This window comes from Crotalus tigris, unplaced genomic scaffold (assembly GCF_016545835.1).
Source record: "Crotalus tigris isolate CLP2741 ecotype Arizona unplaced genomic scaffold, ASM1654583v1 scf7180000017841.2860490, whole genome shotgun sequence".
In the NCBI taxonomy this organism is placed as follows: Eukaryota; Metazoa; Chordata; class Lepidosauria; order Squamata; family Viperidae; genus Crotalus; species Crotalus tigris.
Window position 1 is genome coordinate 575605 of NW_024096667.1, and position 27821 is coordinate 603425.

The window sequence follows — 27821 nt, forward strand, 5'->3', positions numbered from 1 at the left end:
TCCATTTTATTTCCAGCATTTTAGCGTACATTTTATTTACTCCTGGCTTGAAACTGGACCTGATTTTTCTTTCAACAGTTAAAATTTAGCAGTTTCAACAAGTCACAAGTGTGTTCCTTCTTTCTTTGAATGAACTTCTATCTTCTCTCTTGCTTGCTAGGACTATACAAACTATGAATTTCAGAAGCTCCCAGTTTTTCCTATCTCCCATTTCTGCTTAGTTGGAATTCTTTTTAAGTTACATAAAATCATATTTATGCACATATATCCAATGATACATTTTGCAATCAATTTCCCCGTATTATATTTTACATCATTTTCATTAATATGTGCATTAATTGGTGTAATTTCCTCTAGTGCACAGATGTTCTTAAATAATTATTTAACTGGAAAGTGTAACTATGTTTCAGTGTATCAGTTGGTTTGAGAAACTCAAATGCACGTTGAGAAACTCAAATTCACGTTCAAAGGCAAACTGAACAAATATCATCTCTATTCTCAGATCTGACTTTAGGGCATCAAATCAAACCCTTTGTTTACTAATAGAACCAAAATGTCTGAAATGGTATAGGGTTTCCTGCCTGAGCAGGGAGTTGGACTAGAAGATCTCCAAGGTCCCTCCTATCCTATCCTATCCTGTCCTGTCCTGTCCTGTCCTGTCCTGTCCTGCCCTGCCCTGCCCTGCCCTGCCTTGCCCTGCCCTGCCCTATTTTAAAATTAAAGCATCTCAGACTGGCCTCTGCCTGAATACATCCAATGAATGGAAGGCAACCACCAATGTGGTAAATTAATCCCATTGATATTAATGCTAAAATTGTTATGTTTTAATGCTAAAGCTATAAAGAGCCATGGTGGCATAGTGTTTAAATTCAGTATTGCAGGCTAATTCTGCCAACTGCAAGCAGTTCAAGCCTGGCTGGCTCAAGATTGACTCATCCTTCCATCCTTTCAAGGTCAGTAAAATGAGGACCCAGATTTGTTGGGGGACAATATGTTGACTCTGTAAACTGCTTAGAGAGGGCTGTAAAGCACCATGAAGCGGTATACAAGTCTAAGTGCTATTGTTGTTTAAAATAATTTCCTTCTTTCTTTCCTCAACGTTGTGAACTTATGCACAAAATCACACATGAATTTGAAGGAGTGGTCTCCATTTGACATGCATAGAATAACTTAGAGAGGTAGATTCTAATGGTTTGGCAAGTCACAGAACTTCACAAAGCTTAGCTAGTATGCTGCAGGCTTACTACTGAAAGTTCGTAGTAAATGGATAGGTTTCAAAGAAAAGGTCCCTAATATTTGGTCATCAATTAACTTATTTGAGGGAGTGAGAAAGTGCTTTAGGATAGTTAACAGCCATCAACAACAGAAAACCCATACACAATGCTAAACATTCATGAATAAAATTCCCAGTCTGGATGCACACATCTTCCCAACTATTCATTTGGAACTTTTGTCTCTCCCATACCAGGTTGCTGCTACTGTTCTAATTCCCCAACCAGGATGAACAGTGAAGGGTACATTAGAATAGATAAGATGAGATGCAATCAGCATGCACTTTTACGGTATTCATAATGTAGAGCAAAAAAGAGACCATCCACTTGTTTATGGAGATTCTCAGTCATCCAGGTCATGGTTGTCCTAAAGGTGCTTTTTCAGGAAGCAACGGGACTTTCTTGTTTTTCTTTGAAGACGTTTTGCTTCTCATCCAAGAAGCTTCTTAGATGAGAAGTGAAATGTCTTCAAAGAAAAACAAGTCCAGTTGCCTCTTGAAAAAAAGCACCTTTGGGAAAGATCATCCACATTTTCTTTACTTGGAAAAAGTTACTTTGTCTTTTACCTTGCCATTCAACTTGAATTCAATTAAGCTAGTCCTTGGCAGAGCTGACTGCTGTGTGAGTCATATTTAATGGCAATTTTACATTCACTTTTTAATGAATCTATTCCAACAACAAAATGCATACAGTGAGATATTTTTTTCATAAAGAGACTTGGCCTGCCTCATTTTCAGAGAAACAATGAAGAAAATAATTCCATGTCATTAAATGTCAGTTCCACATTATATTTCAAAATAGAACACATGGAGGGGGAAACTTTTGCATGCCAATTTTTACCTTGAAAGGCAAAGTTCAATTTTTCAATAAATTAATTAATGTTATTTCATTTTATAAAAGGAATAATAATTATACATTTACTATGAAAACAAGAAAATTGTATGCCAGTACCTTCATTTGAAAATCTTAAACTAAAATAAAACAAATACCTACAAATCTTGTTTGATTGTTTTGGTTCAATTTGTTTCATTTTATTACATTTACAACCTTTCTTTTAAATAGATGTTTATCCTTTCTAAATATATCAATTTAGTATTAAATCAATTTAATACATTTAACTTTGTTACAACAGTAAAAAAAGTAGTGAAATAACTGATTTCAACTTAGCTGAAGATTTCATTATAAGAATTGAGCACCACCATATTAGATTGAATATGAAATTTGATTTGACCTGAAAATACACACATACATATACACAACCATACACATATACAAACCAAGAGAGAGAGAGAGAGAGAGAGAGAGAGAGGGACACAGAGAAAGAGAGCTCAGTTTAATTTTCTATTCAATTTTATACTAACTGACATACCAAAACAAACTGAATATTTATTGGGGATGAATCATTCCATTAAATCACCTTTGAACTGAGTCTTTATAAGGTTAATCTCAGTACCAAAGCTTTATGTATTGTAAGGGTCATGGAGCCTCCCTACATTAATTTTCTCCAATGCAGAATAATTACAGCAAGATTATTAGTGCTGGGTTTTTTTAATGATATATATTTTTTACTCTGATAAATCAAGGTGTTTCCTGTATATCCAGAACTGATTCTGATATCATTGTTAATGCACGCTGTTTTAAATATTTGTTGGAATTTTCAATTTGGATTTTTTTCTTTTAGTCTCTGATACATTGAATGAACATATGCATCAGGGATTTGCTTGAATTGATGAGACTCTCATGCAATTTAGAACCTTCTCCCAGGACTATAAATAACATTGGGAGCCTATTAGATTCATTAGTCTCTCTTCTGTAGAAATTCAAACTCATCACAACAATTTCACAGATAGGATTAAATGTTTGCTCCACAATTTGCCTTTCTACTTTCTACTTTTTGCCTTTTTACACCATTAACATGAGGACAGGACTCAAAGAAATTCATGCCAACATTTAAGTAAATATCATCATTTCAAGAAATATTGAAAGTTCATTGATGTTATTGAATTGCAAACTAATGTGACAAGGGACTAAAGCAAGAGTTGAAATTTATTACTACATTACTACAAGACATAATAATGTATTAACATGACTAGCTTTAAAATGGCTTTAATTAACTTAGACAGAAAAGGTCTGTTGCAAGTTATTAGTTACCTCTACCTTCTGTATCATTTGCAAGAAACAATGCTGCAGCTAAGAAACTTCTGCTTCTGCTCATGAACAGTTTAGGGGCCCCCAGAGATGAGATGGGTCTCCGCAATCCTGGCCTTCTGCAAAGAGGCCAAAACTTGGCTGGGCAGCCTTGTGTGGCAGGAACAAAGGACCACACAACCATGGGGCTGGCTGGTTCATGAGAACTCCCCCGACTTGTTTTAAATATTTCTAAATGTTCATCTTGGATTTTTTTTTACCTTTTTGACACTTTATATTATATTTTATATTTTTTAAAAAATAATCTTAAATTATTCTTATTTGTTTCCTAAGAAACCTATATGTGGGTCAAGAAGCAACAGTGAGAACTGGACACGGAACCACTGATTGGTTCAAAATTGGGAAAGGAGTCTGGCAAAGCTGTATACTGTCGCCCCGCCTATTTAACTTATATGCAGAGCATATCATGAGAAAGACAGGGCTAGATGAATCACAAGTTGGAATTAAGATTGCCGGGAGAAATATCAACAATTTAAGATATGCAGATGATATCACTCTAATGGCAGAAAGTGAAGAGGAACTAAAGAGCCTCTTGATGCAGGTGAAGAAGGAGAGTGGAAAAGTTGGCTTGAATCTCAACATTAAGAAAACCAAAATCATAACATCTGGCCCTCTTAATTCCTGGCAAATAGATGGGGAAGAAATGGAGGTAGTGACAGATTTTATTTTTCTGGGCTCCAAGATCACCGCAGACGGGGACTGCAGCCAAGAAATTAAAAGACGCGCTTGCTCCTGGGGAGGAAAGCTATGGCAAATCTAGACAGCATACTAAAAAGCAGAGACATCACCCTGCCAACAAAAGTGCGTATAGTCCAGGCCATGGTTTTCCCAGTTGCAATGTATGGATGTGAAAGTTGGACCATAAGAAAGGCTGAGTGCCAAAGAATTGAGGCCTTTGAACTATGGTGCTGGAGAAGACTCCTGTGAGTCCCTTGGACTGCAAGGTGTTTAAACCAGTCAGTCTAGAAGAGATCAACCCTGACTGCTCTTTAGAAGGTCAGATCCTGAAGCTGAAACTCAAATACTTTGGCCACCTAATGAGAAGGAAGGACTCGTGGAGAAGCGGCTAATGCTGGGAAAGATTGAGGGCAATAGAAGAAGGGGACGACAGAGAATGAGGTAGCTGGATGGAGTCACTGAAGCAGTAGGCGTGAACTTAAATGGACTCCAGAAGATGGTAGAGGACAGGAAGACCTGGAGGAATGTTGTCCATGGGGTTGCGATGGGTTGGACACAACTTTGTAATTAACAACAACCATTTTTAATATTTTAATGTTAATTTAATATGTTTGTATATTGATTTCATTATACACTGCCCAGAGCCCCTCTCTGAGATAGATGGGAGGTTAAAAGATAGGACAAATAAATAAACAAATAAATCAATAAATAAATAATATAACACATCATCTAGACTTCTTAACTTTCCATTTTGGGGATGAGATTTTTAATCTAGCAATTTTTTTCTACTTTTTTAAATAAATATTTTATTAATTTTCTAATTTTATAATCAGGAGTACTTAATAAACAATAGGTTTTCTGAATCTATAGGTAATTCAGTGGTACATATTAACTTTCTCAGTCTAATTCTAATATCACACCATTCAGTGCTTCCTTGGTCCTCTCTTCTTCTGTTGGTATGCATTTTTCCACACTGGGCAAATATCTTTTCTAGCCAGAACACATCTCAACTGCATTTGCACTTGAAATCCATTTGTTCAATCAATATCCTGTTTTTCCCACTTTAAAAATTTTTTAATTTCCCATCAATGTTCAAAATATCTCTATCGTCTATCATTTTCTCATAATAAATTATATTTGGGTAACCAAAAGCTTCACTTATTCAAACCCTTTTAGAATTTTCATATTTCCCATCTCATAACAAAATATAGTACTCTAGTTACAAATCCTATGCTTCTAATTATAATAATACTTTTATTTCTAACAGTTATCTATTTTCTTAACCATATTCAAATATCTGTTTAATAGTATAATATCCCACCTAGTAGGTCAAAATGTATATTTTCTTCAATCTTATTCTAGCTTTCTTCCAAATTTTTTGCCAAATAACTTTCCAAGTCAGTGCATTTGAATAATCAAGTAATTCTTCCTCTGTTTTTGTATATATTGTTTGGAATGAGGAAGAGAACTTGATTGAAGTATTTTTGGAAGAACACTCAACCCATTTATATTCATTAAAAAGCCTTCTCCTTCAGTTTTTCTTTTCATTTCTTGTTTGTCAATATTCAACTTTTCTCCTAAGAGCTTTATCATCCATTCGATCAGCTCTTCTTTCTTATCCTCAAATGTATTCTGAGATCTTGACAAGTAAGATATCTTTTCCATTTCTGGTGTTATCACTGCATCTTCTAATTTTTCATATGTCTACATCTGTCTGTTAATTCCTTCCTTTAGGTCCTCCATCTCTGGATCCGTTTCTTCTAATTTTCTTTCTGTTTTTTGGGTTACTAGTTCCTTCTTTGTAGTCATTGTCTGGTTTGTAAGTTTAGGTTAGAAAATTGTTCTTTTATCTCATTTGCGTTATTTTTAGTCTCATCATGAAATGAAATAATTAACTCTTGGATTGATTTCAACATAAAAATAATTTCTTTCTGAGATCCATTAACATTTTCTTGCTGGTATATCAAGCTGGGAGTTACGAAGACAAGTGTTAAAGATGGTTTTTTACCATTTGCGGCTAAGTATGGAACACCCATTTTGTTTTTGTATGTAGTCTTTATAGTCCAATAGGGTCCCCAACACAGATAAGCAGACCAAGAGTTTTTTTTATCTTTTTCCCAACTGCAATCTGTAAAATTGAAAGTTTCCAGGAAAAACAAAGAGTCTTATCTAAGTCTGGGCTTCAAGCCAAGTTTCCTTTAAGCATAATAAATTGTAGTGCTGTGAATCATCACTAGATGTCATTGACACCATCTTCCAGCTTTCTAAATCCAAGCCTATTTTACAGATTTTCAAATATCTTTTCTTAAAAAAAAAATCTCAAAGGTACTTTTAGTCCCCAAATTTCAAAGCTATATATCTGTATTAATTCCAAATTGATCTTGTAGTTTTCTCTATTTTCTCCCAAAGCAATTAATTCATCGTTTTTCTTTTCCTGAGTGAACAGGGCAAAAACTTCCCTTCCCTCTCTCATCAGGGAAGATTCTTTGCTTTGGGCATTCTTTTTTTCCAGGAAAATAGTATTAAGGTTATTAAAGAGGATAAAGTCTCACCCAATTCCATCCACATTGCTCAAAAATTGCTAGTTATTGCTTATCTTTGGTTGTCAGCAGCTTCTGACTGGCCACACAAATGTAGCCAGTCTTTACCGTGCCAGCTTGGAGGGCTTCCTTGGATCCAGAGGAAGAGCTGCTGCCCCTCTGTGATCAATGAGGGTCCCCTCTTTCTTCATCATCTCTCTGGGGCAACATTTGACCCTTTTAAGGGTCCCCAGCAGGGCAAAATTGAACGTGGAAGATGGAGCCCTGTCTTCCTGCGTCCGTCACTTCGTGACACCTAACCAGAAGTCTCTCTTTCTACTTCCATAGAAACAGACTAGATTGATGGAATTGCACTTACTTTCAAAACTGTAAGATTTCCTTCCTTCCTTCCTTCCTTCCTTCCTTCCTTCCTTCCCCCTTTCCAATCCAATTATATTTTTTCCTCCCTGTGGAAAGATGAATGCTATTTTGACTTCATTTGAGATAGTATTCAACCATAGAGCCACTTGGAAAACTTTCAATACTTGCTTTCTAAGGGACATATAATAGTTTGTTGTGATCAATGAATGATACCATCATGAAGATATTGATGAATGTCCTTCTTGACTGTGTCTTTGAATGGAAATAATATATGAAAATACATACACACAAACACACACATACTCTCACCTGGATAAATATGAATAGACTATTTTCCCCCATTCAATTGTGTCCAGTTTTTGGCTATTCCCTGGATAAGTCTCTGTGGTTTTCTTGGAAAGGTTTTTCAGAAATGGCTTGCTATTATCTCCTTTCTAGAGTTGAGAGAAAGTGATTGGCCCAAGATCAGTCAACTGGGTTTGTGACTAAGGAGAGATTAGCATTCATAGTCTCCTTATTTCTAGCCTGATGCCTTAACCACTGCACCAAAATGGCTTTCTTAAATACAATACAAATGTGAATGAAGGCAAATATATGTGTCCTAGGATAATGTTGTAGGATCCAATCTGGCTTGGTCATTGGGACCGGAGTTTACTCTTCTGTGTTTTCAGACTTGTGCTGGAGCCCATCCTCAGGGAATGGGCATTAAAATTCTGATGAGACAAAAGTTCCCCGAGGATGGGTTCTAGCATGAGTCCAAAAACTTGGAAAACTAAACTTCTGGTCCTGGTGACCGACCCAGATTGGATCCTGCTACAATACAAATGTCCTGCATATTACCTAATGTAATAACCTTAAAACTCTATCCCTTACATGTAATCCCTTACATTATTACCTAAAAGGTCTGACAACTGCAATGCTTACAGAATATGTGTGGATTCTAAGTTGATGAATATCACAGCTCTCCCAATTTGGAACAAGAATACCATGTTTATGAAAATGTTCACAAATGAAACACTAGGATACCATCTTTTCTTTAAAGTACCATATTAAGAGTTTGTAGGATGCATAAATTCCATAGCAGAAAACTAATGTTACCCATTTTTCCTGGAGTTAGAAAGATGGCATTATCCGATATAAAATTTTCCTGTTCAAGAACCATGAAATTCTTTCACTGAGATATGTGATTTGAAATGTGTATTTTATTGCTCAAAATAAAATAGTTAGCTGTAATAAAAATTATAATATTTAAACAATGTGATTTTTACCTTGTAAATTTGCTCTACTGTTATTTTTTTTAAAGAAAATGATATTATGACCACACTGTGAAAAGAAGAAATAATAATGCTAGCATGTTACCTTTTTGAAGACACCCTTTAATTTAATGAAAGAAATATCTAGAAATCCTATTATTATGCCATTTTATGTTAAAACAAATCTAAATTGATTATTTTAAATGACCCTGGAAAACAGTTTTTTTTCATTATTATATGTTGTTCTCAACTTAGCAGCCATCTGCTCACATTCATGGCCCTACAGTCATGTGATCAAAATTCATGGCAACTGGCAACTACCGTGTTTTCCCCAAAATAAGACCCAATCAGAAAATAAGTCCAAGAATGATTTTTCAGGATGTTTGTAATATAAGTCCCAGCCCCAAAATAAGCTCCAGTTAAGATTATCAGCCAGACGAACACATTTAGTACCGTATTTCCCCCAAAATAAGACCTAACTGGAAAATAAGCTCTAATGCTTATTTGCTCTTTTGGAGCAAAAATTAATATAAGACTACATCTTATTTTAGAGGGAAACACAGTAGCATGTTATGCAGTATCCTGGAAACATCTGGTTGCTATTTGCGTCCTTCTCAGATGGCTTCCATCAAGCAGTGTCAATGGCAGGAAGTGGATTTGCTTAACAAACACATGATACATTTAATGACAACAATAATAAAGGTTGTAAAATCAGATGTAACTCATTTAATGATTATCTCAATTGGTGACAGAAGTTCTGATTCTAATTGTGGTCATAGTTGTTTAATTATAAGTGTGATTAATGCAAATAGTAGGAGTATTTTTATCAAAAGAACACACACACACACTTAGATACACATACATACAGACACACACACACACATACACACACACAGGCACACTCATACATACACTCATATACTGTATACATATATACACACATATAGAAATTATCCATATATAAATGGTCCATCTTAGGATCATTTATATGTGGATAGAAGACACGGTGGCACAGTGGTTAAAATGCAGTATTGCTGACTAATTCTGTGTTCAATCCTGACTGGCTCAAGATTGACTCGGCCTTCCATTCTTCTGAGGTCAGTAAAATGAGGACCCAGATTGTTGGGGGCCTTATGGTGACTCTGAAAACCACTTAGAGTGCTGTAAAGCACTATGAAGCGCTATATAAATCTAAGTGCTATTGCTATTGCTATCTTGTGAAAAAATACCATAGATCTACAACACCACATTAAAGCAATGGCCTAATCTTCTATCATACATGATCTGTTTTAAGGAATAAGGGATTGGCATAATATTATATGGTTTAATCTACTCATGATTATATTATTACATGTGGAACTGCCCTTGACAAATATTTTTAAACTCTGGTTGGTGGTGAATATATAAACCACACTGCTGTCTGGTATGTGTACAGCACATGATTTTAGTGTCCTAGCTTTGCCTGCTCCAGTACTGGTATGGGTGGCTTTGTGGTGTAGCTATACTGTTCCAAGGGCTGATGAGCTGACTTGGTTCCTTATGCCAAGACTGTTGTGGAACAGATGTAGGCAACATTCCCATTGATCAAAACCTATATATAGGTGTTAAGAACTAAAACTCTGGGGGAAACCCACTGCCTTATTTTCTGGGAGACTTATTTGTTGGTTTGACCTGTGAACAGGAAAGAGAAAACAAAAAGACACATTTTTCACATTTTAGCAAATACTGTGGAAGATGATGTTGAAGAGACTATTTTAGAGGTTTTGGCTGAAGAGACACACCATAGTAAGTGTGTGAGAGAATTCATTTGTGTGGTCAGATTTTCTGGGTCCAGATAGAAGAATGAACTAGAAAATCTCTGGCAGATAGGAAAAGAGTGAGAATGCCGCCTTTGTGGTGCATCACACAAGAACTGTGCAGAAAGTTGACTGGTAAGATGAATAAGGTGAGAGATACCACACACATTCAACAATAATCCAACCAATTCCTTTCCTATCCTTCCTGAAGGGAGAGGAAGAGGGAGAAGGGGTGGGGGAATTGGTAACTTAGCAATAGAGCAGGTAGTTATTAATGAAAAGCCCTTAGAAAGAGGCTGGGAGAAACTGACACTTCTGTATATAGATGTTCCCATAGCTGTATATAGTAAAAGAATCATAAAAGCATCCACTGTCTCTGTTTCTGGGATGGTACTGGCCTCCTTAATGATAAAAGCACATTCAGCTGCTAAAGAACTCATGGTCACCCTGTGGCAGGGCTATATAAGTCATATTGTACTTGCCTTGCAGCAATTGTACTCAATCTTAATTTATTTCTTGGCTCATTTCAAGATTCTGGCAGTTACTAATAATGCATTAGATAACCTAGGGCCCATCTTCTTGCTTAGAAGCCTGCATATAGTGTAGATTCTTTGAAGGTTTCACTCTAGAGTTTTACTATAAGATGTGGGAGAACAGTCACTAGAAAAAATGTATGCATGTCATTCCTAAGTAAATTATTGATGAACATCACATTTTCCCAACATTATAATTTGATCAAATCGGAGTAGTTCAGGTTTTCCAAATCCCTGACATTTGATCCATGTGTAGCTATGCATACAATCAAATATTACAATCTCCAGAACAAAAACAAATGAAAAAAAATCCAGATTGCTACTTAACAGAACCCATGCCATTTTTGCACATTTCCTAATAGTGATAGGAATTGTAAGAACTTCTCCAAAATGTGTATTTTTATGTTACTCTGCCAGTGGCCTAGAATTCCACAGAAAGCACTTTGGGTCTTTTTCAATCAATGTCTGGGGCTTGTTCTATTGTCGGTAATCTGGGCTGCACTGTAGTACTTCTTGTTAGTTAGCATTTATAGATATCTTTTTAATAATGCTATTGATCTTGCTGTACTACCACTAACAACATTCTTCCCTTTAACTCTAAGTACAACACTACTTTTTCTCTCTAGTACCAAGCAGTTTTATCCACTATCATCATCTGCTGGGGCTCCCTAAAGGGCTGGATACAGGAATATACCTGGCTGGTCAGTTACAACTGCACAAAAGGACTAGATCACTCATTCAGAAGAACCACAAATTATTTAACTCTATGACCCTTTCCAATTCAATGCAAAGCTGAAATAGTTTGCCATTCTGCTCCATCAGCTCCAAAGCTATCTGGAAGCTAGCATTCATTGGGTATGCAAGGAAAGGAAAGGAAAAAAAAAATATTTATTTTGAGTCACCTCTCAAGACTCCATTATGGTTTGTTGTTTGTGTGTTTGCTTTTTGTTGTTTCATTTCTTTTAATATTATTCAGTTTGGGTTATGACAGATTGGTGTATAAGTGAGAAGCATAGGAGGAAACTTAGAGATGATGAATAGAAAGGGGCAGTCACACCTGGCCCATTCCTGTGGCAGCACTACGATTGGTGGGACTTTCCTCCCATTGGTTGACAATGTGCAGAAGATGGAAAGCAGCAGACCCAGAAGAATCAATGCACCACTTTGCCTGTCATGTGTTGCACAACAGCATCATTCAACAGTGAGTCAGAACAGATGCAATAGAGGCTGGATGGCAATCAGTAATGGGGGAAGCATATTTCACGCTAGGATAATTTCTTCCAAAACTTGGTGGATGACAATTTTACACATCAGAGGGGAAAAACCTTCTGCTACAAAGCTACTACTGCTGTGAAATTCCCCTTTACTGTGAAGCTATTACTATTACTACTACTACTACTACTACTACTACTACTACTACTACTACTACATGTTTGTTCTTTGACAACAAAAGGTTGCTTTTACTCCTTCTGCACTGTCTTCTCTGCAGAGATTTTCTTTTTGTCTATTTTCTGTAGCCTCCTCAGCCTTTATTTCCTTTTCAAACAACTGTCCTCAGTACCTCCCTTCAGTCTACTCAATTTAACCTCAGTGGCAAGAAATAAGAAGCTTTCCTGCACATCAGTTGCCTTATGAGCATAGTGGAAATAGAGGGAACATCCTCTCATACTTTTACATTTCAAATTCACATTTTACTCCATTTAACCCAAACTTTGTTCTTCTACAATTGTCAGTCAAAAGGCAGAGTGGGCAAAAAACCATGCATGTGCTAAAAGTTGAGCAAAAAGAAGAGATGGTCACCATCAAAAGATATGGAAGATAAAAGACATCTAGCTTTGACATTTTTATAAGAGTGTTCAACCTGGATTTGAACCACAGAGATTAAACAGTTTAACGGCTTGATGCTAGAGATAGATATTTGGCATATGGGGAGTTGATAAAGTTATTAACTTCAGACTTAACTGAAAACATTGCTAACAACCCTAGTATCACAATCAAAAGAGAAATGATCTCATAAAAGATTTTAGGTAGGAGACATAGTTTCTTGAAGCTGAGGTTTATTTTTACGTTAGTCTCCTGGTGCAAGTCACTTTCATTTCTATTGAATTGTATATCCTATCAGAGATTGAGAATACCCCATTTTTGCAATAGAATAACATGGCTGTTTCTGGACTTCAGCACAAATATTCAAATAGTACAAATATTCTACTCTGAACATCTCCACTCCTGGTTTCAGTCACATAGTTATTGTCACTCCCAAGCAGTCATATGTGTCCCCTATGTATGTAGAGTTATACTCAAAAAGGCTTCTATAGGAACAAGACCATATCATATGCTTGACATACCTAGCCTTCCTTATAGTAAATATGCAGTTTGGCTAAGCAAATGTCAAGGAAATGTTGACAACATTTGAGTGATTTCCTTTGAGCTGGCATATTTGGAACTATTTGAGGGTTGAAATAAAGTCTGAAATAACTAGAAAACAATCATAGAAAAGTCAAGTTTGTCCTAAATAGAATTCAGGTACAATGGGGCAAAATAGCACCCAATCTTTTTTGTTTTATTTTGTTTTGATTTCTCAACAATCTGAAAATGAGATTTGAATCATTTTTCAGTCCCAAATTAAATATGATTAGTCCTGTTCAAATGCAAAAAGTCACATATTAGAAATGTATTTAATTAAATTAATTTGGGATTCTTTCATAAACTTAAAAATATAAAATGAGGCTGAATGGAATCAAGTTTATTATTTGGATAAATACTTATCTTAAAATAGTATTTTTAGGAAAAAATATTTTATAATCCTTCCTTCCTTCCTTCCTTCCTTCCTTCCTTCCTTCCTTCCTTCCTTCCTTCCTTCCTTCCATGCATACATACATACATACATACATACAAATACATACGTACATACATACATGCAACCATCCATCCAAATATATATACAAATATTGAGAAGGTTCAGAAATGTCTGTTCTATTCAATTTTACATATACAACGAGTTACTTCCTCAGGCTTTTCTTCTGGAAAATAACATTTCAATATGTACAATAAGTGTTCTGTTCGTGAGTCAAAGGCATTGAGACGAAGCGAGTAACAAAAAGCAAGTCTTCTTTATTGTAAATCAGCAGCAGAACAGAACCAAAAATAGCGCACAGGCCTTTTATAGTGTCCTTGCAAGGGCAGCATCAACCAATCATTGGAGAGTCTGGTTTCCCGCCTTGCGCATGCACGTAAGGCTGGAGACAGCCAGTCTGGTCCCAGGCAACCACGTGGTCTGCCCAGGACTCTCTGCAGCATTCCTGAGCCTGCTGAGTGATTCAACAGGCCCAGGACATAACACCCCTCCCCCTGGATAAAACAATAAGTAACCCTTACTGTTTACAGCAGCAAACATATACATGTGTTCAGTTGGTATGTTGTTATTGCTAAACACATGCCCGCACACAGGAAGACCCATTCAGACATTTTACATGTACAAGAATACACAATGTTACTACAGTAAAATATAACACCTTTCTGTAGAGCGTATGCTGAGTTCTAAAGAACTATTAAGCTACCCACTTGCTTGACAGGAACCTCACATAGTCCTTTAGATGTTTGGGTGGACCCTTGGCCCTCTATGACCTTCTTGGAACCGGTATGTGTGCCTGGCCTGCCAGCTCACCTGCCAGGTTAGGCAGACCAGGACTTTGATGCCCCAAAGACCCAGGTGACCCACCCAGCTGCTGACTGGCTGGATCCTCTGAACCCAAACCAGAGTTCCTTGGGGGGGTGGAATTCCCCAAGTCCACAATGGACCCCTCTTGAGAGCACTGTCCCTCGAGCCCAAGATCAGCAGCTGGAGTGGCCTGAGTAGCTGATTGACAACAATGTCCCATTGACCCAGTGTCTGTGCCAAAGGTGCCAAAGTCAGGAGCCACCTCCATGGCAAACTCCCTTCCGGAGCAATAGCTGAAGCCTGTGAAGGTCCACTTGGGCAGAGAGACTATGGTCCACGATTGTCATTGTGGTCCTCCTCCCCCCTCGAGAGCAGAGCCAGGAGGGGAAGTGTTGCTGGGAAGTCTCCAGCAAGTTGGTCAATGTGACGTCGGATCACACGACCATCATCCAAGGCCACTTCGTATGACAGTGGCCCAGAGACTTGCATACTACTTCTGTGACCCAGAGATGTCCAGGTCCATAATTCCTTGCCCAGACCGGATCACCCACCTGTAGTCTCCTAAGTGCCTGTGACTGTGGTGACACCAGTGAAGCCACCCGGTCTGGATGCAACCTGTCCAGTTTCATGATGAGGCGGCGACTCCAGTGGAGTTCTGCTGGGCTATTCCCAGTGTCTGTGCAAGGTGTGGTGCATTGCCAAAGAAGAAAATCAGCTAACCTGTGATGCCAACTGCCATAAGTGATTCGCTTGAGAGCATATTTGGTAGTATGCACCATCCTCTTAGCCTGGCCGTTGGAAGCGGGATGAAATGGTGTTGAAGTAGCATGCCAGATCAAGTTGGCCTGTAGAAAAGCCTGAAATTCAAAAGAAGTGACTTGGGGGCTGTTGAGTCCGTCGCGAAATGGTAAGACACGAGAAGCAGTTGTAGTTCTCAGGAAACCTTTATTCTTCAGTTCAGCTTACATTGGAATATGGCGGCAAAAGCCCACAACTTGCAGCCTCCTTTTATAGGACTTTCCCGGGTCAATGTGTTACTTTTCGCGCGCCAGCACTTGCGCATGCGCACAAGCACTGGCGACAGCCTGTCTGGTCCCGGGCAGCTTGCACCTGCCCGGGACCGCCTGCAACGCCCCGAGCCCGCTTGCAAGGCTCAGGACATAACACCCCTTTCCCCCGGGCTAAAACTACGACCAATGCCAAATAATACACAACCCACTCTTAGTACAATGCTCTGCTCCCCTCCATGTTCGGAGTTCCCCCGTTTCCATTGCCTCAGTGTTTCTACCCTTCTACTGGCTCTGTTTAGCCCATAGTGTTATGTAATCCTCTAAGTACTTAGGAGATTTCCTTGCTCTCTGTGACCTCCTAAGCTCTGGGTGTCTGACAGGTACCCCCTGACTGAGGGGTGATGTGTGTCTGTTCCCCTTGTTATGCCTTGGTGACTCCCAAGGACTGTGCTCCAATGTCTGGCCTGCTTGCTTGCCCACCGGGCTCATCAGGCCAGGGCTTCTTCCAGTGTATGACCTGATTGTCCCGCCTAGCTGTAGGCTCTCTGGCCCTTCTATGTGACTGTCACTGTTGGGCGTTTCTGTAGAACCTCCTAGGTCCGTCCAAGATCTGTCAGGAGGCTGTCTATCCCCTGAATCCCGTTCTGTGTCCGGGCTTGTGTGGGTTTCAGTACTGTCCCAAAACTCAGTTGTCCCCTGAGTGTAGTCAGAGGTGTTGTAGTCGGGATTTGGTTCCTCGACCACCTCCCTGTGTGTTTGCCCCCTTCTAAGGACAAGGTTGAAGTCAGGCCAACTAGGAGGAGTGTGTGCCAGCTCTCTTGCAGGGAATGAATTGTTGGGATGCTCCCGGGTATTCTCTCTGACTGGAGTACTGGGTGATGTGGGTGAGAAGTGATCATGCCCCCGGGGTGACTCCCTGGCTGGAGTAGGCATTGATGCCTGGGTTCTAGTTGGGCTCCCTGACTTCCTGTTGGGAGCAATTGCGGAATCTCGGGATGGGCTGATTGTGGCTTCCCCATTGATAATGGACATCATTCCATGCCCCTCCCTTTGTCCAAAGGGCTCCCCCTCCCCCCTGGAAAAGACCCAGGAGTCTCAGCGGGAAGGTCCCGTCTAGGGCGAAGTTGGTCAAAGTGCCGACGCAGGACACGACCGTTGTCCAGGGATACCTCGTAGGATAGAGGACCTGTGACCCTGGATATAGATGCGGGGACCCATGTATGACCAGGCCCGTAATTACGAGTCCAAACCGGGGCACCCACAAGTAGTTGCCTAGGTGCCCTGGGGTGTGAGACAGAAGGAGGCAATCTGTCCGGATGCAACCGGTCAAGCTTGGTAGTCAGTTTGCGCCCCCAACGAAGTTCAGCTGGGCTTCTCCCTGTAGAAGTGGACGGTGTGATGCGATAAGAAAGGAGGAAGTCAGCCAACCTGTGATGCCAGTCCCCGTAGGTGAGCCTCTTCAAGGCGTCCTTGGTGATGCGAACCATGCGTTCAACCATACCGTTGGTGGACGGGTGGAAAGGTGCAGAAGTGGCATGATGAATCATGTTAGCCTGCAAGAAAGCTTGGAAGTCGGAGGAAGTGAATTGAGGGCCGTTGTCAGACACAATGACGTCTGGGAGCCCGTGTGCAGCAAAAATCCCCCTCAGTACCTGAATAGTCTTTGCAGTGGTGGTGGAAGAGACAGGTACAACCTCAAGCCATTTTGAATGGCTGTCAATGAGGACCAAGAAGAATTGACCCTGAAAGGGCCCAGCGTAGTCAATGTGCACCCTAGACCATGGAGACTGTGTTTCCTCCCATCTATGCACAGGAGCTTGGGGCATTTCAGGGCGTGAGCGTTGACAAAGGTGGCAAGCATGCACCTTAGCTTCTATGTCTTTGTCTACACCTGGCCACCACAAGTGGCTGCGCGCAAGAGCCTTCATTCGTACAATGCCAGGATGACCCTCGTGGAGGGAATCTAAGACCCTAGTCCTCATTGAGGTGGGAATGACAACTCTGCTTCCCCAAAGCAGACAACCCTGAGAGGTGGACAACTCGTTCCTTTTAGACCAGAAACTCTGAAACTCAGGACTAGGACAGTGCGCAGGCCATCCAGACAAAACCCAAGAAAGGACATGTGAGAGTGTGTGATCTGTGCCTGATTCAACGGCTACATCCCTGGCATTCAGGGGGGACTCGGGCAAGGCTTGAATGGAGAGAATATTGATGGCTGGCACGGGGTCAGCCTCTATTACCGGCAGGGGTAATCTACTGAGGCCATCAGCATGGCCCATTTCCTTTCCAGGCTTGTGAAGTAGGGAAAAATCATATGCAGACAAAAAGATAGACCACCTGAGCATCCTGGGGGAGATGATTTGGGGAGTTTGTTTACATGTGGTAAACAGTCCCAACAAAGGCTTATGGTCAGTGAAGACCGTGAAATGCCTTCCATGCAAAAAATCATGGAATTTTTTAATTCCAGCAACAACAGCTAAGGCCTCCCTGTCTATTTGAGCATAGTTGCGCTCAGCTGAAGACAATGTCCTGGAGTAATATGCAACAGGAACCTGAGTTCCATCAGCCCTGAGGTGGCTCAGTACAGCACCCACCCCATAAGGGGAAGCATCACAAGCGATGCACACAGGAAGGCACTCATTGAAGTGAGCAAGTACACTGTTAGAAGTGAGTAAGGCCTTGACCTCATTGAAACTAGCCTCATGTGTTTGTGACCACTGCCACACTGCCTGTTTGTCTAATAGCCTGTGAAGAGGCTCAGCTACACTAGCCTTATGTGGAAGAAAGGAATTGTAGAAATTCAGAAGGCCCAGAAAAGCCTGTAGTTCGGCCTTAGACTTTGGCCTAGGGGCTTGCATAATGGCTTTTAGTTTGGATTCAGCAGGATGAATCCCAGCAGCATCAATTTTGAACCCCAGAAACTCAGTAGAAGGTACCCCAATTTTACATTTGTCCTTCTTGAGTTTGAGTCCCGTTTTCCTGAACCTTAACAGGACAGCCCTTAGCCTTTCAGCTAGAATGTGTGTGGAGTCTCCTGCAATTAAGACATCATCAAAATAGGGGCAAACCCCTGGTATACCCCGTAGTGTGTTTTCCATTATGCTTTGGAAAATCCCAGGAGCGACATTTACTCCAAATTGAAGTCTCTTTACCTTGAAAGCCCCTCTATGGGTTACAATAGTCTGAGCTATAGCAGCGTCATCATCAACAGGCACCTGTTGATGTGCTTGAGCTAGGTCAAGCTTTGCAAAAACGCACCCCCCCTTGAGGGAGGCCAGGATATGACTGACCACAGGAACAGGATAGACATGTTGCTGCAATGCCTTATTTAGAGTGCATTTGTAATCAGCACAGATGCGAATGTCCCCATTTGCCTTAAGAGGCGTGACAATGGGGGTCTCCCATGGACTGGAGTCAACAGGTTCTAGAATTCCTTGTTGGATCAGTTTGTCCAACTCAGTGTCAATTTTACTCTTTAAAGCAAAAGGGACCCTTCTTGCTTTAATTCTAATGGGAGTGACCGTGGGGTCTAACTTTAATGACACAGGGGGTCCTTTGAATGTGCCCAGCTGGGGGCTGAAAACGTCTGCAAATTCTTTGCAGACTTCCTGTAGGTCGAGTGTTTGTAGGCTGTTGAGCCCTGTGATGTGTATCCCCAAGGCCTCAAACCACTCGAGTCCTATGAGACTCGTTCGTTCACCCTCTACTACTAGTAGGTCTAGTGGACCCTCAAAATCCTTATACTGTACGTTAAGGGTTGCCTCCCCCTTAACACACACTCTAGAGTTTTGAAAATCCGTTAGCACAATGTCAGAAGGCCTCAACTTGGCCTGGGTTCCACTGCCGGAACAAATCTTCCTAAATGTGTGCATAGAAATGATCGAAAGTGCAGACCCCGTGTCCAGTTCCATAGTTAATGGAACCCCTTGTAGCTTCACCTTAAGTGACAGCTTTTTCTTAATGGGCTTGTGTGTACCTGTCCTGTAGATGCTTCTTCGTGAAGCGCAAAACCCCAACCTATTCTGGCTGGGGACCCTGGTACCTTTCAGGCCCAATTCTTCCTGAGGTTGTACCTTCTGACGGCCCAGGCACACAGCTGCAATGTGTCCTTGTTTTCCACACGCCCGGCAGATAGTGGAGCGGAACTTGCAGTCGGCTCTCTTGTGGTGACCTCCACACCCTATGCACTTGGGGAGAGCTGAAGAGCTTCCTCTTGGTTTTCCTTCCTTTGTGGGGTGGAGACGGTCCACTTCCTCGTCCGGATCCTCCTCGGAGTTCCTTTGGACTTCTTCCTGGTGCACGGATGCAGCATCTGGACTGTTTCTGATCGGCCGCATGTTCTTGATGGCGCCGCCCGCTGCTTCTTCTGCGGTGACCTCTCTCAAGGCATCTTGGAAGGACAAGTCCTCCTTGGCGAAAAGTCTCTGTTGCAATTCTCGATGCCTTAGCCCGCACACAAATCGGTCCCTCAGTCGTTCTTCGAGGTCCTTGAACTCGCAATGTTTGGCGGCTTTCCTCAGTGCGGTGATGTACTACTTGGCCAATTCTCTGGGTCGTTGATCCCTCTGCTCGAAGGTGTGGCGCCACGCGATGACGGACATCTTGGGTTGGAAGTGCTCCTTCAGTAACTTCTTTAGATCTGCGTAGCTGACAGACTCTAAAGGAACAGGTGCTGCGAGGTTCTCGGCGATTTCAAATGCGTCTTGACTGCAAACACACAACAGGGTGGCAGCCTTCAAGCTCTCTTCCCTCACCTGGTTCACTTTGAGGTAGTTTTCCACCCTGGCTACGTAGGACTCCCACCTCTCTGGATTTGAGACGTCGAATTCCGAAAGCCTTCCAATCTTCGCCATTTCGTATCAGGAAGGGTCTATCAGCCAGCCTACCCCTGAATGCACACTGGATTGGCGGGTAGCTGCCGAGTCAACGCCGTTCCTGCTGCTCCGGACTCACTCGGGTAAGCTTACACCTTCTCTTCTTCGATGTAAGGCATACCACCTTCGTCGCCAGTGTTGAGTCTGTCGCGAAATGGTAAGACACTAGAAGCAGTTGTAGTTCTCAGGAAACCTTTATTCTTCAGTTCAGCTTACATTGGAATATGGCCCACAACTCGCAGGTTGTGGGCCATATAGGTCTTTCCCGGGTCAATCTGTTACTTTTCGCGCACCAGCACTTGCGCATGCGCACAAGCACTGGCGACAGCCTGTCTGGTCCCGGGCAGCTTGCACCTGCCCGGGACCGCCTGCAACGCCCCGAGCCCGCTTGCAAGGCTCAGGACATAACAGGGGCCATTGTCTGAAACCAGGACATTGGGAAGTCCATGGGAGGTGAAGATCCTTCTGAGCACCTGGATGGTCCTAGCAATAGTAGTGGAAGAAACAGGCACAACCTGTAGCCACTTGGAATGGCTGTCTAAGAGAAGAAGGAATAATTGCCCCTGAAAGGGCCCAGCGTAGTCGATATGAACCCTCGACCAAGGGGCTTGTGTTTCCTCCCACCTATGAACAGGGGCCTGAGGCATTTCAGGCCTTGACTGTTGGCACACTTGGCACCTATGAACCTGGGTCTCAATCTCTTTATCGAGGCCAGGCCACCAGAGATGGCTATGCGCAAGCGCCTTCATCTGGACTGTACCCGGATGTCCCTCATGGAGAGAGAGCAAGACTCTAGTCCTCAATGAGGCTGGGATGACTACCCTGCTAACCCATAAAAGGCAACCCTTGAAAGTGGAAAGCTCATGCTTCCTTTGCCAGAAGCTTTGGAATTCTGCACCAGGACACGTGTCAGGCCATCCTGACAACACCCATGTCAGCACGCGTGTGAGCGTGTGATCAGTGGCAGTTTCTGCAGCCAAGGCCCTAGCATTGAGGGGAGATTCAGGCAATTCCTGAATGGAGAGAATGTGAAGAGCAGGAGCAGGATCTGCCTCTTATCTGTTTTAGAGGTAATCTGCGGAGGCCATCTACATGGCCTTTTTCTTTGCCTGGTTTGTGAACCAGGGTGTAATCATATGCTGACAGGAAAATTGACCATCTCAGCATTCTAGGAGATATTATGTGGGGGGTTTGTTTGTTTGTTGTAAACAAACCCAGCAGAGGCTTATAGTCTATGTAGACTGTAAAATGGCGGCCATATAAGAAATCATGAAATTTCTTTATGCCAGCCACTATGGCCAAGGCTTCTCTGTCAATCTATGCGTAATTAGGCTCTGCAGATGACAGAGTCCTTGAATAGTAGGCCACAGGGACTTGTGTCCCATCAGCCTTCAGATGACTAAGCACAGCCCCAACCCCATAAGGAGAGTCATCACATGCGATGCACACAGGCAATTGCTCATTGAAATGCCCTAAAACCACATTTGAAGAGAGCAAGGCCTTGACCTCTGTAAAGCTCCTTTCATGGACATTTGTCCACTGCCATGGAGCCTGTTTGTCCAAGAGCCAGTGTAACGGCTCAGCCACTGCAGCCTTGTGGGGAAGGAAAGAATGATAGAAATTTAACAGCCCAAGGAAGGCTTGAAGTTCACCCTTCGACTGGGGGCTTGGGACCTGCTGAATTGCTTGGAGCTTGGATTCAGCAGGATGGATGCCTTCAGCATCAATATAAAACCCCAGAAATTCAGTGGAAGTTACTCCAATTTTACATTTATCTTGCTTCAGCTTCAGCCCCGCTTGGCGGAAACGAAGCAAGACAGCCCTCACCTTTCAGCTAGATTTAGAGATGATTCCCCAGCAATGAGGATGTCATTGAAGTAGGGACAGACCCCAGGAATACCACAGAGCGTTCACTCCATCACATTTTGGAAAATGCCTGGGGCCATGTTAACCCCAAACTGCAGCCTTTTCACTTTAAAGGCTCTCCGGTGCATCACAGTTGTTTGAGCCTCAGCTGTTGCCTCATCAACAGGTAACTTTTGGTAGGCCTGTGCCAAATCAAGCTTTGCAAAGAGACGTCCCCCCATTGAGGGAGGCCAGAATGTGGCTGACCACAGGCACTGCATGCTGTTGCAGCACTTTGTTAAGTGTACATTTATAGTCCGCACAGATTCGGACTTCTCCATTGGCCTTCAGTGGCATTACAATGGGAGTCCACAGGTTCTAAGATGCCCTGGAGCAGCTTGTCCAGCTCTGCATCAATTTTGCTTTTGAGGGCAAAAGGCACCCTTCTAGGTTTGATCCGGATGGGTGTGATAGCTGGGTCTAAACGTAAGGCAATGGGAGGCCCCTTGTATGATCCAAGCTCTGAATTGAACACATCAGCAAACTCCTTGCAGACTGTGCAGTCCAGTCACTTGAATTCCAAGGGCCTCGAACCAACTGAGTCAATGAGACTCATGCGGTCACCCCCAACTACCACCACATCTAGCAGGCCTTCAAAAGTCCTACGCTGTACCTTGAGCATGGCCTCCCCTTCACGCTGACTCTAGAATTCTGGAAGTCAGTGAGAATTAAATTTGATGCCTGAGTTTGACTCGTAGGCCACTTCTGCTGCAAATCCTTTTAAAGGTGTCAAAAGAAATGATTGATAGAGCAGACCCTGTGTCCAACTCCATCAACAAGAGAACCCCTTGCAACTTCATGAAGCTTTTTCTTAAGTGGCGTATGAATTCCTGTTCTGAAAATCCTCCTGCACAATGCGCAGAAACCCACCCTGTGTTGGCTGGGGACCCTGGTACCTTTCTGAAGCAATTCTTCCTGAGACCAGACCTTCTGGTGACCCAAACAGATGGAGGCAATGTGGCCTTGCCTCCACATGCCCGGCAAATGGCAGAACGGACTCTGCAGTCAAAGCGCTTGTGGCATCTTCCACATCCAAAATACCAAGGGGATGCTGGGGCCTTGTTTCTGCACTCTTGAAACTTCTTCTCCTCTGTCTGGTGCAGCCTATCCACCACCTCTTCAGGATCCTGTTCTGAATCTTCTCAAGCGACCTCTTAATGGATGGGAACTGTGGTTGGAGGATTTCTAGTGAGCTGCAGGGCCTTCACAGCAACGCCTGCTGCTTCTTCAGCTGCAATCTCTCTCAAGGCATCTTGGAATGAGACAACTTCTTTGGCGAAGATCTTCTGCTGCAGCTCATGACTTCTCAAGCCACAAACTAAACAATCCTGGAGCCTCTCTTCCAGGTACTTGAACTCACATGGTCTAGCGGCTTGTCTTAAGGCAGCAATAAAGTCCACAGCAGACTCATCAGGCCTCTGTTCCCTCTGCTTGAATGCGTGTTGCCAAGCAATCACTGAAAGTTTAGGTTCGAAGTGTTCTTGCAGCATCTTCTTCAAATCAGCATAGGACACTGACTCCAAAAGTGCTGGGGCAACCAGATTCTCTGCTATATCAAATGTCTCTTGTCCACAAACACACAGCAAGGTAGCCGCTTTGAGGCCATCCTCTCTAATCAGGTTCACCCAAAAGTAGTTCTCCACTCGGGCCACGTAAGAGTTCCAGTGTTTTGGGGGAGAAGTATCAAAATCTGACAACTGGCCTATCTTTGACATCGTAACAGCCTGGAAACTTTATCAATGCCTTCGCTGCAAGCTTCTGAGAAGGGGTCCCCTTTGCCAAGCTCACCTCCAGCGTTTTCATACTGGCAGGCGAGTCGCTTCTCCGGATGCTGAACTTCAGGACTCCTGGTGGTGAGTCCTATCTTCTGTTGTTTTTGCTTGCAGCAATCCCACCTTCATAGCCAATATTCTGTTCGCAAGTCAAAGGCACTGAGACAAAGCGAGTAACAAAAAGCAAGTCTTCTTTATTGTAAGTCTCCAACAGAACAGAACCAAAAATGGTGCGCAGGCCTTTTATAGTGTCCTTGCAAGGACAGCATCAACCAATCATTGCAGAGTCTGGTTTCCCACCTTGCGCATGCGCAAAAGGCTGGAGACAGCCAGTCTGGTCCCAGGCAACCACGTGGTCTGCCCAGATTCTCTGCAGCATTCCTGAGCCTGCTGAGTGATTCAGCAGGCCCAGGACATAACAATAAGCATTCATTGTCTTTGTCCAACTTGTCTCATGGTTGCCCTGGAGATAAAAATGAAGGATTCCCTTTGTAAATCAACTTGAAGTTCCTGGGGAAAAGATAAAATATTAGTTTAACACACATATTCTGGACAGCTGAATTTCATCTATCAGCTGGGTATAATGGCTTTCCAAAAACTCAGTTAGTTAGCAGTGCAGTTGGGAGTTTAAAAAGAAGAATCTGCCTTTAGAGATTCCTAAGAAATACAGTTTTGTTGAAGTCCGACATGAACTAGCCTGTTCCACAATTCCTGCACTAATGAATAGATCTGAGCTTATTTTCTCATGGCTTTCAAACTTTACAGACAGTTTTGAATGATCTTCTCTCAGCCTCTCTCTGTATTCGTTAAAGTTGTCAGTCTGGGACTTCTGACTTGACATCATGGTGCTGCGGACACAGGAAGATGGGGCTCCATCTTTTATGCCTGAATTCGCTCTGCTGGGGGACCCTATAAAGGGTCAAAAGTCACCCCATAGAGGCGACAAGCAAGAAGAGGACCCCCGTTTGATCACAGGAGTGCAGTGGCCCTTCCATTTGATCTGGGGAAGCCCTCCAGACAAGCAGGGGAAGGACTGGCCATATTAACATGGCCAGTCACAAAGCTGCTGACAGCCGAAGTCAAAAGTACCACCAAGCAACTTTCAAGCAATGCGGATGTAACTGGATGAGACCTGATCCTCTCTTTAAGATTCTAAGTTTTATTTCCTGAAAAAGCTGCCCAAAACATTTTTCCCCCTGTGAGGAGAGAGGGAAGAGAATTTTTACCCCACCCTCTAAGAAAAGCGGCAACTAACTACCCAGAGAAAACAGAGCAACCATAAGATTAATTGTAATCTAATTGGATATATATTCTTTTGAAACTTGGGGACTAAAAGTGTTCTTTTTTCTTATTGGAGACTGTTTTTTTAAAAAAAAATACTTGAAAAACCACCATATAAATTTTGGACTTAAAAAGCTATAAAACGGCATTGGTGACATTTTGTGGTGAATTACGGTATTACAATTTATTATTGCCTAAAAGAAACCTGACTTGAAGTCCAGACTTCAGATAAAATTTGTTTGGCCTTGACAGCTACTAACTTTGAAAAACCCAGCTGCAAAGAAGGGATTTCTGGGCGGCTTATCTGTGTGGCAGAGATAATATACTGTTTTGGAAGCTGGCCTGCCTGAACTATGAATGTAAACTTTTACTGACTCTCAGCTATGCTTGGGGAACTGCTTTCCTATTTCCCTGAATGAGAAACATATATTATTACACGAGATGATGGAACACCTTAGATTATAAATTCTTACTTGATAAACAATTTCTATTATAAAGACCATCTATAAAACCACCTATAAAACGTGAAACAGCTACAAAAGACAAAAATTAGTTTTAACGTTTGATTCTAAAGTCTTCAACTTAACATATTATTAAGAAAATATGGGTAAAGATCAGGAAAAAATCCTTTCCATGTTGAAATCAATACACAAAACTATCATTTCAGCTTGTGATAAAATAAGAAGCAACACAAAGGAACAATGTTCTAGCTTAAATATACAAACCCAGATCTTGATTACAAGCAAAGAAATAACAATGCAGAAAACAAAAGGAAAATTGGAACAACTAAACACTAAGACAGAGGACCCAACTGATGAACAGACCGAGCCAACTGAAAATCAGAAAATGGAGTGACAACATTGAAAATGGAAAAGACTTTTCACAAATCAAGAAATCAGAATATATTTGAGGAAAATGAAGAAGAACAGATTGAATGGAAGATAAAGTTATTAGGACAATTATGGGAAATTTGAGTAACATTATTGGCAAGCCCACAGGGGCTTGACACCTGCACCAGGGAGCATGGCAACCCACACAGGCATGCCCTCGGCTGCAGAGGTTACCATTATTTTTCCATGTATAAGATGCTGCACTTGTATAAGACGCAGATGAGTTTTGAACAGGATGTTTGCAGGAAAAGATAGTATCTTATACATGGAAAAGTATGGTAATAAAATATTAGTTGTCAGTCTGTATCCATTCACTGAAGGACTTTATTGAAAATTGGGGACTGTAAGCTGCCATGCTGGTCCAGGGAAGGGTAAAAAATGGAAGGATAGTTTTATATAATATACATATACACACACATTCCTAGTTTTGGGGTGAGGCCACACGTAAAAATTAAGCTAGGGAAGGGATGGAGCTACCCCACATGCCCTGCACCTGCTTACCATTGCAGCCAGGCCTCCCATGAATCAACACTTGCTTCACCTTGCTGGCCCACTTCTTCTGCGGTGCCCCCAGGCCAGTGGTGGGATTCAAATATGTGAAACAATAGGTCCTCTGTGTAGATGCCGCTTCCGGAAGTCCAATTTGGGCTTGAGCAACAAAAAATTAGCTACTGGTTCTGCCAAAGTAGTGTGAACCAGCTGAATCCGACTACTGCCCCTGTCCTATATTTTGCCATCAGAGGCCTTCAGAAAAAGTCTCTGTAGTTGAGCACCAAGCTACGGATTGAATCCATAGTTTGGCTCTCAGCTGCAGAGGCCTTTCCTTCAGCTGCAGAAGAAGTGGGCCAGCTGGGCAGGGCTGTTGGTGCCACTGCTGCAAGGCGACACCATGGAAAAGACACAGTCTAGGACTGTAAAAAGAGTGACTGGCCCTAGCATGTTTCCACACTGAAGAGAAGACTAGAATCAGGGTCTCCAAACTCTGAGTCTGGCACATTCCTCATTACACCAACTTTCTTCACATTTGTATGCAGTGCTTTTTTTCTAAAAAAAAAAAAAAAGTGCCGGAACTCACACACGTCATACAACCTGCCTTGCCTACCCTACAAGGTTCCATCCAAAAAAGGTGCCGGAACTCCGTTCTGGGCATTCTCTGAGAAAAAAAGCCCTGTTTGTGTGTATATATGTGTGTATGAAAAAATGCATTTAAACCTAGGCAGCTTATGAGAAAAAAGGTTTAAACAACATTTAAAGGAAAATGTTAATATGTGTACTTAAAACAAAGAAAAAAGCAAATACAAAAAAGTGGTAGATCAGATAGACATGTAAATGCATACAAAAGGTGTTTTAGTATCTAGAAAATTCTCACTCAGTATTCTGAAAACCAGAAATGCAAACAAGATTTACAAACATGATTGGCAAATGTAGTATCTGTTTGTCCATTAGGAAACTTTTAAAGCAGCTCTGAGTGTTATTTCCACTTTAAATAATAATAGCTCAAAGGGACCAAACTTCTTCCATCCCTCACTTCGCTCTGATGGGCCAAATGTTATTTGTTCACTAGGAATTTGAGGCTAAGCCATTTGTAAAAGTAGAAATGAAATGCAGATATTAAAATAGTGCAAGCAGGCAAGCAAGTTCATTTATATACACACAACTCTGGCTTTCTATTTTGCACTCACGAGGTAATCAGCTGCTGAGCAGAAAAATAGGGACAGTTTGATTCACTCAGAGCTGGCTGTCTTTTATCCTGCATATTAGCCTGCAGCTGATCCATTCTCAGTGCCCTTTT

The 27821-nt window shown here is 41.9% G+C and overlaps 1 protein-coding gene across 7 annotated transcripts in view; it reads right to left on the reverse strand.

Moving 5' to 3' along the window:
* LRRC4C (leucine rich repeat containing 4C) overlaps positions 1 to 27821 on the reverse strand; it is an 817554-nt gene that overhangs the window by 222460 nt on the left and 567273 nt on the right. The window lies entirely within an intron of this gene.